This window comes from Xyrauchen texanus, chromosome 5, assembly GCF_025860055.1.
Source record: "Xyrauchen texanus isolate HMW12.3.18 chromosome 5, RBS_HiC_50CHRs, whole genome shotgun sequence".
NCBI lineage: Eukaryota > Metazoa > Chordata > Actinopteri > Cypriniformes > Catostomidae > Xyrauchen > Xyrauchen texanus.
The window spans coordinates 53,010,476-53,019,546 of record NC_068280.1 but is presented as its reverse complement, the minus strand read 5'-3'; positions in this window follow the sequence as shown (position 1 = coordinate 53,019,546).

Here is a 9,071-nt window from a genome sequence, read left to right as displayed (position 1 = left end):
GGTTTAGGGGATGTGTTGGGTTTAGGGGTTGTGTTGGGTTTAGGGGATGTGTCGGGTTTAGGGGTTGTGTCGGGTTTAGGGGTTGTGTCGGGTTTAGGGGATGTGTCGGGTTTAGGGGTTGTGTCGGGTTTAGGGGTTGTGTCGGGTTTAGGGGTTGTGTCGGGTTTAGGGATTGTGTCGGGTTTAGGGGTTGTGTCGGGTTTAGGGGTTGTGTCGGGTTTAGGGGTTGTGTCGGGTTTAGGGGTTGTGTCGGGTTTAGGGGTTGTGTCGGGTTTAGAGGATGTGTCGGGTTTAGAGGATGTGTTGGGTTTAGGGGTTGTGTCGGGTTTAGGGGTTGTGTCGGGTTTAGGGGTTGTGTTGGGTTTAGGGGATGTGTGAGGTTTAGGGGATGTGTGAGGTTTAGGGGTTATGTTGGGTTTAGGGGTTGTGTTGGGTTTAGGGGATGTGTTGGGTTTAGTGGATGTGTTGGGTTTAGAGGTTGTGTTGAGTTTAGGGGTTGTGTTAGGTTTAGGGGTTGTGTCGGGTTTAGGGGTTGTGTGTCGGGTTTAGGGGTTGTGTGTCGGGTTTAGGTGAATGTGTTGGGTTTAGGGGTTCTGTTGGGTTTAGGGGTTGTGTTGGGTTTAGGGGTTGTGTTGGGTTTAGGTGTTGTGTTGGGTTTAGGTGTTGTGTTGGGTTTAGGTGTTGTGTTGGGTTTAGGGGATGTGTTGGGTTTAGGGGTTGTGTTGGGTTTAGGGGATGTGTTGGGTTTAGGGGATGTGTTGGGTTTAGGGCATGTGTTGGGTTTAGGGGTTGTGTTGGGTTTAGGGGTTGTGTTGGGTTTAGGGGATGTGTTGGGTTTAGGGGTTGTGTTGGGTTTAGGTGAATGTGTTGGGTTTAGGTGTTGTGTTGGGTTTAGGTGAATGTGTTGGGTTTAGGGGTTGTGTTGGGTTTAGGGGTTGTGTGTCGGGTTTAGGTGAATGTGTTGGGTTTAGGGGTTGTGTTGGGTTTAGGGGATGTGTCGGGTTTAGGGGATGTGTTGGGTTTAGGGGTTGTGTTGGGTTTAGGTGAATGTGTTGGGTTTAGGTGTTGTGTTGGGTTTAGGTGAATGTGTTGGGTTTAGGGGTTGTGTTGGGTTTAGGGGTTGTGTTGGGTTTAGGGGATGTGTTGGGTTTAGGTGTTGTGTTGGGTTTAGGTGAATGTGTTGGGTTTAGGGGTTGTGTTGGGTTTAGGGGATGTGTTGGGTTTAGGGGATGTGTTGGGTTTAGGGGTTGTGTTGGGTTTAGGGGATGTGTTGGGTTTAGGGGTTGTGTTGGGTTTAGGGGTTGTGTTGGGTTTAGGGGATGTGTTGGGTTTAGGGGTTGTGTTGGGTTTAGGGGTTGTGTTGAGTTTAGGTGTTGTGTTGGGTTTAGGGGTTGTGTTGGGTTTAGGGGTTGTGTTGGGTTTAGGTGTTGTGTTGGGTTTAGGGGTTGTGTTGGGTTTAGGGGATGTGTGAGGTTTAGGGGATGTGTGAGGTTTAGGGGTTATGTTGGGTTTAGGGGTTGTGTTGGGTTTAGGGGATGTGTTGGGTTTAGTGGATGTGTTGGGTTTAGAGGTTGTGTTGGGTTTAGGGGTTGTGTTGGGTTTAGGGTTTTTGTTGGGTTTAGGTGTTGTGTTGGGTTTAGGGGTTGTGTTGGGTTTAGGTGAATGTGTTGGGTTTAGGGTTGTGTGGTTTAGGGATGTGAGGTTTAGGGGTTGTGTTGGGTTTAGGGGTTGTGTTGGGTTTAGGGGTTGTGTTGGGTTTAGGTGTTGTGTTGGGTTTAGGGGTTGTGTTGGGTTTAGGTGTTGTGTTGGGTTTAGGGGTTGTGTTGGGTTTAGGGGTTGTGTTGGGTTTAGGTGTTGTGTTGGGTTTAGGGGTTGTGTTGGGTTTAGGGGTTGTGTTGGGTTTAGGTGTTGTGTTGGGTTTAGGGGTTGTGTTGGGTTTAGGGGTTGTGTTGGGTTTAGGGGTTGTGTTGGGTTTAGGTGTTGTGTTGGGTTTAGGGGTTGTGTGTGTACTGTCTGCAACCTGAACCCGTGTTTGATACATTTGACGTGGCGCTTCTCGTCCAGTGTGCGACCACATTTACAATGGAAGTGAATGGGGTACAAATTTGGAGGGTTTAAGGGCAGAAATGTGAAGCTTATAATTCTATAAAATCACTTTCATTAATTATTTTCAAACTTGTGTATTATTTGAGTCATTATGCTGTCGTTTGACGTCGTTATGGCAACAAAGTTGTAAAATTGTCTATATCTTCACACAGATGTGGTTATTAAGTTATTTAATGACAGTAAAATCATGTTAACACACATATTGTTTCTCTTGTGTCTATTCTTTTGAAACAGTATTTTATTGTTTACAGATTAAACCCCATTGACTTCCATTGTAAGTGTCTCACTCCAGTGAAACAGTGCTTTATTTTTAAAGAAAAGGAGGGATGAGTCTAAATACACTTTTGTGCTAATCATCATTATGACACAAATGCTGTGTCAATCTTTGTCTTAAATTTAAATGTAACTTTTATCTTGCCTGACATGTCTTAAATAAATGTGTAACTATCAGAAGTCACCAATAGATGGCATGGTATCTCCAAACCAAACTCTTCCCATTCATGGCCAGTAGATGAATCTGCTGTGCTACTTTTGATCTTGGACATGAGCCATGGAAATAATACATACATTTGTAGAGCAGATTAACAGTTAATTGCTATTCAAACATTATTGATCAACAGCTTAAAATCTAATTTGAAGCCTTAATGGAGATTTTAATAATGATCATACTACTCAATATACATCTCATTTTGTGTTGTCACGTCTAAAGATGTCTGTATTTGAAGTTGTTGGCTTCCTTTAGGTGGCTTAAAACTATGGACAGTGCAGTATAGCAAACAGATATTATTTGATGAAAAGGGGCGTGACATGCACTCTCTTGGGCTCGTTAAAGCCAATACACTTTAAAGTAACATTAAATGTTTACCATAGTCTAAGTGGGAGTTTGACAAATTGAAAGAACAACTCTCTCCATGGATTGCATACAGTACCGCCGCTCCCTATAAGCAGACTACGCAGCCTGCATAGGGCACCAACTGCCTAGGGGGGCACCAGAAAGTCCACCGGCTGCCCTTAATCGCACGTTATATGTTATTCAAGGACCCGAAAGCAGTTGCGGAACACAGATGATCGCTTCATGCTTATGTCATGCAAACTCTGCATAGGGCATTTATTTGGCCAGCGCCGGCCCTGGTTGCATATTCACTGCAATAGGCTTTAAATCCCTTAGACCAGAGGCGTTTCCAGCATTGAAGGACATCTGGGGCTTAGCCCAGACAATTTTATTTTCACACTAGCAACCACTTCTCTGTAGTCCAAAGCTGGTGAGAGGGTATTCTTTGAGTTTTGCTCTGGCTGGGCCTGTTTCTACAGTTCCTAAATCTTCCACTCTAGTACTATCCTCAACATCCTCTCTCCTCCCCGAATCATCTGTGATGCAAAAGAACAGATACAGCACATAACGCATTGCAAATCAGCTTCAAACAACTAATTCATCAAGTGCTACATATGTCAAACTGTAAACCAATACCATTGAAGAAAATGTATTGGGAGGAGATCAGTGGGATTGCCCTAATATCTGTCATGTACATTAACATAAAGTCATCACAAAGAGTTATATTATAGTGAGTAAAGTGAAGTAAAAAAAATGTGTTAAATAATTTATATTTTTTGAGATAAAGAGTCAAAATGATGTATAAGATCCTAAGTTAAAGGAATACATGAATGACTTTAGTCTAAGTTCATTGACACACCATGGCATCGAACTGAATATAATTGTCAATGTTCATCTGTCAAAATCCTTTCATTAGGATCATTAGGATTATTGGGATAAACAATGTTTCACTTTTAACTTTCTCTAAAGTAAAGATTAATTGTCAGTTTCCATGCCTGATTCTGGCACATCTTTGCTACCCTCAAAGTGTATATTTGCTACAAACTAATATCACAAAACAAGTCACACATACATTTTATGCTAATGCTTATTGGTTATCCTTAGAGAAAACAACACCTGATAAACAAGAAAAGTACGATACGAACGGGACTCGAACTGACGTCTGCAGTGTGAGAAGCGACTGCGCTAACAAGGAGCTAACAAGTTGCGTCAGTTGACAATACACCTCTTGAGGTCAGGACAGTGAGGTTTACACACTTCACAGCTATCTACCTGCTGGTTCTCGTTACAAGTGCAGTGTGATAAAACTAGTGTTCCTGGCTACCCACTGACTTCTTTCGGAAAAATCCCCAAAGCCTCATTTGCTTCATTTTTGCTCTCTTTCCTGCTAACTGCTGTTAACTCGCCAATAAGTAACGTTAGTTAATGTCAACAATGTCTATTTTTACAGGCTGTATGCAGTATGTGCAAAGCCAAAGCACAATGAAATAAGGCAACTTATGATTTCGGGGGTTTACATTGGCTTTTGTCCGGTTTCATATTTGTCAGTCAACTTTTCAAAATACATTTGGGGCTACACTCAAAACATTTGGGGCTGAAGCCCCGGCAAAATCGGCTGACACCGCGTCTGCCTTAGACTTTCATCCTCCTCGATATTAATCTGCCGGTAGACTGTGGCTATTCACTTAATTACAGCAATCGCGAAGCTGCGTCGCACCAGTATCAAGCGCTGTTTTGAACTCCACATGAAAAGTGCTTAGAAAAAACGTCTCATTCTGCATTTAAGTGATATTTAAGACTTGCCTTGCTTCTGTGGTAATTAAAATGCACCTTACTTAGGCTCAAACATACTTGTTTTCTGTCACAAGTTCCATCTAGGCTTGTTTTGCACAACAAATAGCGTTAAGAGGTCCTTTATCCATCAAATCATGGGATTAAAGGGATGTGAATGTGAAGGTAACGCTATAGACAACACGATATTTGTGTTGGCATATCACATAGACAAGCTAGTATCAGTCATCAGAGGCTGTGTTTCTATTGACTCTTTTTGTCAATTTGCACATCTGATCACATGACTCGTTGTGCATGACACCGCGGAGACTCACAGCATGTGGAGGCTCATGCTACTCTCCACGATCCACATACAACTCACCACACGCCCCATTGAGAGAACCACTAATCACCACCACAAGGAGGTTACCCCATGTGACTCTATACTCCCTAGCAACCGGGCCAAGTTGGTTGCTAAGTAGACCTGACTGGAGTCACTCAGCATGTCCTGGATTCAAACTCACGACTCCAGGTGTGATAGTCAGCGTCAATACTCGCTGAGATACCAGTTTCTATTGATTCTTTATTAGTCGGGCATCGTAGGAGTAGACACACTGCAGGACTTTGACCCAAAAACTTCGTCAGAGACTAAAGATCATCGCAAGGGCAATTAATCGGCCATCTGTCACACTAAACTATGTAAGACTGCCTATTTTGCCCTATGATGACAGAAATCCCTTAGGATTCCCAAAAGTTGCTTCAGACAGCAGAATCGTAGCTTCAGTGTTCAAACGGGCCAACTTTCATACTCAGACTTAAACAATTCAAATGTAAACAAAACCACGCAAGGCCCACTGTATCTACAGTATATAGCTAGCTAGTGTAAGGTCTGTGTGAGGGCCACCCCATTGGTCCAGTAGAGTGGTGAAGGTTTCTGCACATTCATCTTTTCGGGCACGTGTGGTTGTAGCGTCTTAAACTATTTGGTTTAGTTTAGACCAAATGTGACTCTTGTGTGATTAATTTATCTGACTCCAATTGTAAAAGATCTCGAATTAAGGTTAAAATTCCAATTCTATCTGGAAGACACGCAGGCTTGAGTGAAGTTTAAGATGCCATTTATTTGATAAATGTAAAACAAAGTAATGTCTCTCTTTGGCGTATGCCCCGTCCGGTGGTCCGAGCGAGTTGTACCCGGAACCATCATGTCCTGCCGGAGATAGGAGGCAGGGGCGAGGAGCCTACCTCCCTGCGGGACAGGGCTCAACTGGTGGTGGTGGGGTGGTGGAGGTTGCCGTGTTAGCACACCGAAACAGCAATGTGATAGATTGTGAGCAGACTTGGCTTACATGCAATTGGCTAGGAATTACCCCGCTAATGAAGTGATGATGTACAGCTGCTAGTCTTCCCGCTAGAACTACGCTCCGCTTCCATTTACTGTCAGATTGGCAATTCTTTGAGAGTCTATCTCGAGTGCAACAGTGCCCGTCCACTTCTCACCCAACTGGGAACCGGAAGTATTTTTCCCATTCATTTACATTTACATTTATGCATTTGGCAGACGCTTTTATCCAAAGTGACTTACAGTGCACTTATTACAGGGACAATCCCCGAGCAACCTGGAGTTAAGTGTGTTACTCAAGGACACAATGGTGGTGACTGTGGGGATCGAACCAGCAACCTTCTGATTACCAGTTATGTGCTTTAGCCCACTACACCACCACTCCATTTCTTCCATAGACTTTCCCTAAAATCCTTCATAAAAGAGTTTTGGGCCATGATCCAAACCAACCAGCTCCGAGGAGAATCACAACACCACAAACTTTGTTTTGAGCCAAAAAAAGTATTTGATTGCGGGTTTCGTTGGCTGCGGGTTTCGTTGGCTGCAGTTCTCTAATTGGTGGATCTTTCTCAGATGCACCATGGGTAATGTAGTTGTTTACCATGAATTCTGCTATCAAACTCGATTTTCAAACAATTAAGTTGCATCAACGGATTGCATCAACCAAAGCTTGAGTTTATGTGCCGGCTGGGTACACGTGATCATTTCACAAATTCGTCAGTTTTTTATCATTATTAAGAGGTAATTGACTAATAATGGAAGTGCAACGTAGTTCTAGCGGGAAGACTAGCAGCTGTACATCATCACATCATTAGCTGGGTAACTCCTAGCCATTGTTTTATAAGTCCGCTCACAATCTATCACATTGCTGTTTCGGTGTGCTAACACGGCAGCCTCCACCACCCCACCACCACCTGTTGAGTCCCGTCCCAAACGGGGGTAGGCTCCTCGCCCCTGCCTCCTATCTCCGGCAGGACATGACGGTTCCGAGTACAACTCCCTCGGACCGCCGGACGGGGCCTACGCCAAAGAGAGAGACATTACTTTCTGTTTTACATCAAATAAATGGCATCTTAAAATTCACTCAAGCCTGCGTGTCTTCCCGATAGAACTAATATTACCTAATAATACCTTTATCTGAATAGTAGTTTTGTTTAGATCTGCATACACTTAAAGTAACACTATTCTCAGCTAGAAGTTGACCTCCATTGACTTCCATTGTAAATGAGTGTCTCACTGGAACACACATTTGTGCTTTTATAAAGAAAAGGAGGAATGAGTCGAAATACATGTTTGTGGTAATCAACATTATACCACAAATGCTGTTGATGACTCTTAACTTGTACTGAACCCGGAATATTCTTTTAAGTATCCAGACCAGAATGACTCATTTACACTAAAGACCCCCAGAAGACACACCCCCAAAAGCAGAGACACAATTCCTCTAAATTCTCACATCTTTGTTACTGCTGTGAGAATGAGAGAAATGTATCAGTCTTTTAAATGATACCAAACACGAATGAAACAAATTAAAATCCCCTGCATTCACAAATAACCATTATACTTTCATACAGTCATTCTGAGTGATTCGACTGTAAAAGGAACGGATGAGAACGGGACTGTCCAGTTATTCACTCTGTGGGGTGTGGAGACATGTACATGTACTGTATGTGTATTGTCTCTGAGTCTAGACACAATCATTCTTGAAATTAAATAAACAGCACCATGAAATGTAAATTTGATGGGGAAAGTGAGGGATAGTTTCAACTTCTCAGTTTGACTAATAAACATTTCCACTTCGAAATCAATCATATCAAAAGTTAAAACATGCACGTTACAGCATCTGTGCGTCCCTGAACAGTGAAAGTGACAGCCGACTCATTCAAACCAGCATTTTATGGTAAGTGAATTCTACATGTGAGGAAAAAGACGTGGACCTTTTCTTCTGAGTTTGCCCTGGACTTTCTCAAACCAACACGTTATTTATATGTTAGATTTAGGGAGTCTATTATGGCACTGTTTCAGAACAAGTTATTAAACCTTTCTCATAGGCTTATTTTTTCTATACTAGCTATTTGTTTTATGTTAACTGCTATTAACCCTTGTGGGACCTTCGGGACATTTTTGTCTTTTTCATTTGTGTATTTTTGATCATTTTGTCTGTTAATACCAACGGCAAACATTTAGCCAAAGGTGTGTATTTTGGGAGAATTTTTATATTTCAACCTCAGTTCTTATAATACATCTATAACACACTGTGTACAGGAAACAGTCACACTCGGGACCTTCAGGACAAAAATGTCCCCATTGAAATCCATTAAATGTAATATTTGATCCCAGTGCCATTAAAGCATAAAATCATGAATTCTATGATATTATATATATACACACACTCAGCTAAAGGACTATTAGGAACACATACTAATACTGTGTTTGACCCCCTTTCGCCTTCAGAACTGCCTTAATTCTACGTGGCATTGATTCAACAAGGTGCTGAAAGCATTCTTTAGAAATGTTGGCCCATATTGATAGGATAGCATCTTGCAGTTGATGGAGATTTGTGGGATGCACATCCAGGGCACGAAGCTCCCGTTCCACCACATCCCAAAGATGCTCTATTGGGTTGAGATCTGGTGACTGTGGGGGCCATTTTAGTACAGTGAACTCATTGTCATGTTCAAGAAACCAATTTGAAATGATTTGAGCTTTGTGACATGGTGCATTATCCTGCTGGAAGTAGCCATCAGAGGATGGGTACATGGTGGCCATAAAGGGATGGACATGGTCAGAAACAATGCTCAGGTAGGCCGTGGCATTTAAACGATGCCCAATTGGCACTAAGGGGCCTAAAGTGTGCCAAGAAAACATCCCCACACCATTACACCACCACCACCAGCCTGCACAGTGGTAACAAGGCATGATGGATCCATGTTCTCATTCTGTTTACGCCAAATTCTGACTCTACCATCTGAATGTCTCAACAGAAATCGAGACTCATCAGACCAGGCAACATTTTTCCAG